This window comes from Carlito syrichta, unplaced genomic scaffold, assembly GCF_000164805.1.
Source record: "Carlito syrichta isolate Samal-C Ts95f unplaced genomic scaffold, Tarsius_syrichta-2.0.1 Scaffold134178, whole genome shotgun sequence".
Classification (NCBI taxonomy): Eukaryota; Metazoa; Chordata; class Mammalia; order Primates; family Tarsiidae; genus Carlito; species Carlito syrichta.
The window spans coordinates 51,045-54,382 of NW_007078274.1; the positions used below are offsets into that span (position 1 = coordinate 51,045).

Sequence of the window (3,338 nt, forward strand, 5' to 3'; positions counted from 1 at the left end):
CCCTACATGTAACAGCTACATACAAAAAAGTTATAAAATTGTCCTTGGTTTGACAATGATAAATGAAAGACATTAAAATTCTCCAATTAAACAAGGTATGCAAGGATTTTCTTATGTTGTTGTCTTTTTGTTAAAACAGTGAGAGCAAAATAACTTACTGTGATATAAAGATAAGAACTGAATGACCATGCCACTAAAGGAGAAAGGGGGTATTTTCACAGAAGTATTTGTTACCATCCCATTTCCACTTGATGCCAATCAAAACATACCATTGGCCATTTAGTTTTAAAAATTGCAGTATGCGGGTACACATACATCAGTTACTTTGTGTACAATAAAGAAATGGGGAAGGGGAAAATGAAAGCATAAAGAAAACTATACTGTAGTCATCAGGATGTGGTGGAACCAAATTGCAGTTTTCTAATTGAGAAAGTAATCTTGGTCTGCAAGAACAGAGTTCTGGAGAAAAGAAGCAGATTCCCTTTTTAGTAGACACCTCCTGTCTGCTGCTGGAACACATCAATTGTATCTTCATCCTCCATCTCCAACTGTGCAGGTGTGTCTATTTCACTGACTGGCTGCCTGTCAAATCGGAATCTGATCTGCCTCATTGACAAACTCCTGTTCACAATAGGCCTTCGTTAGTGTACTAAGTGGCGTATGCCTCTTAATCTTAAACTGCACCACAGAACGATCCTGCTCGGCCACCTTCAAATTAATATGATCATTATTCTCAGTCTTGACTCCTTCCTTGGGATTTTCATCAGCCATGGCAAGCACTGAAATCTCCTCAGCAGCAGTTTCACGAAAGAGGTACCAGGTCCGAACCGAACTGTTGGGAGCCAACATCTATAGCTACATGGCTGAGGCCTGTAAAGGCCCATCTGGAAGATCGCCTCTGACATAGGATATCAGTTATACCTATAATATTGGCGTGTGATTAGTGACCAGTGTGCATACATGGCAGTAAAACTTATAAGTAAATCTCAATACACCTGATGGAAAGTGCATAGCAGAATTATTTCTCTCTGTCTTTCTAAGTTTTACTTCTTTCTAGATATTTTTTTAACTTCTATTTCCTGGTAGACTGGGTAGTCAGCTCTTGTTCCCGAAAGCTGTTTCCCCTAGGGCTAAGATTAGAAACTAAATTACCATGATAGTTTTGTCTGCCCCTAGCCAGGCAGAACGTTTTCTTTTGTTTCATTAATTACCGAAACTCTGTCTGCTTCAGCCCATGGCCGCCATCTTGGCAACCCTGCATTTCCTTGTTCAAGAGTGTGACAGCTACTATTTGATTTTTAGAGTAGACTTGTTAGGATAAAATATATACATATACACTCATAGTTGCATAAATTTATGCTTGCTGTTTTGTTTCCTTTTGCTACATTATTCAAATATAATAATTACTATACGATTTATAAAAGAATTAATGATGAGGTATTAGCTTAATAGGATATAGCATAGTATTAAAGCCCAATCACTAGATCATATAAAAATTAAAGTTTAGACATATGAAACATATGAATTATAGTAAAGTTTTGTAGTTTTAAGAATAAGTTTTAACTGAGTTATAAGGCATTACGTTAAATCATAATAGGTTAATAGTATAACTGATAGTTAAGTCATTTAACTAAACTTATAGATTATAGTATAGTGTTAAGTTGATAATATTAATCGTTAAAAATATTGGGAGTCAGTGAACTTGGATTGAACCTAGAGTTAACTTAGAAAAGTTTTTTGTATTAATCAGGGTATAGAACAAAGAGTATAATATGAATGATTCATTGAACATTATGGAAAACACTTTGAATGATTTGTATTGAAATTGTGCACCTGTGACCTTAATGTAAGCACGACAGGCATCATGGAATTCGAATTGTTTGCTTGGAAATTGCAGATCTCATGGTGGTCTTGTGATGCATAGTTTGTAAAGCATGGAACTTGTACGCCCCCAGTAAGTGATTATCACACTGCTGGAGGGTATAGAAAATGGTATATAAGTAGGAAGGAGTCCGAATAAAATTTGGCTTCAGTCCTGATCAGACTGTTCCCAGAAGAACTGCCTCCGAGTGGTCTCTTCTCGCTGTCCAGATTCTCTGGTGCGGGTCCTAACCCACCCTTGGTCAGTGCTGGTCACCGACAGGGTACAATTCACGGGTAGGTACCTAAGTGGTCATTGTACAGGTAAAGCTTGAGTACCCTTATTGATGTTATGTGCCCCTCCTCCTTCCCCTGGCAGAGTTCCACTACTGCCAATACCTTTCTTATAGTGGTATGATGAATGTCCAGGGTCTCGGTGGTACTCACGTCTTTATTTCTGTGATAAATCATTCAGTATTATAGACTCTAAGTCCATCCAAGTTGCTGCAAAGTTCATAATTTTGTCCTTCTTTATAGACGTGTAACATTCCATCATGTATATGTACCACCTTTTTTTTTTTTTTTAATTCCAGTCCTCTTTCGACGGGCATCATGGATGTTTCCATGTTTTTGCTACTGTGAATAATGCTGCAATAAACATGCATGTGCAGGTATCTTTTTCATAGAGTGATTTGAGTTCCTCTGGGTATATTCCCAGTATGGGGACAGCAGGGTCATATGGAAGGTTTTACATTTAGGTCTTTGATCCATTTACCTCTGTGGAAAATAGGCAATTTCTAAAATCGACCTTCCATACATGTACTCACTCATAAGCAGACTTTGAAGAATCATCATAATACTATAAGAAGGGGATTGGAAGGGATTGGCAGTAGTGGAAAACTGTCAGGGGAGAGGGGTGGGATTGGCAGTTGAGGGAAACTGCTAGGGGAGAGAGGGGCAAACCTCATCAACAAGGGTACCTGCATAATCAATGTTTGTATACCTAATCTTGAATTGTACCCCACATCTTTATAATAAAAAAAGAAAGGGATTGGCAGTAGTGGAAAACTGCCAGGAGAGTTGGGGGTGGGATAGGTAGGAGTGGTAAACTGCCAGGGGAGGGTGGGTACACTTCATCAACATGGGTACCTGCATAATGAATATTTGTGTACCTAACCCTGAATTGTACCTGACATCTTTAAAATAAAAAAAATTAAAAAAAGAAATAAAACATAGGAAGCACCCTTACAAAAATTGGAGTAGGAAAGCAATTCCTGATCAACTCTCTAAAAGTGAGTGCCATAAAAGACAAGATAGACAAATGGGACCTTATTAAACTGCATGACTTCTGCAAAGCAAAAGAAACCATCAAGACAGTGGAGAGACAGCCCACAGAATGGGAAAAAAATATTTTCCAACTGTAAATCTGACAAAGGCCTAACATCTAGGATCTACAAGGAACTCAAAAGTGCTGAAAG

General features: G+C 38.1%; 1 pseudogene; it reads right to left on the minus strand.

Moving 5' to 3' along the window:
* Positions 1-485: 485 nt before the first annotated feature.
* On the minus strand, positions 486-771 carry LOC103250783 (annotated as a pseudogene).
* Between the last annotated feature and the right edge of the window lie 2,567 nt (positions 772-3,338).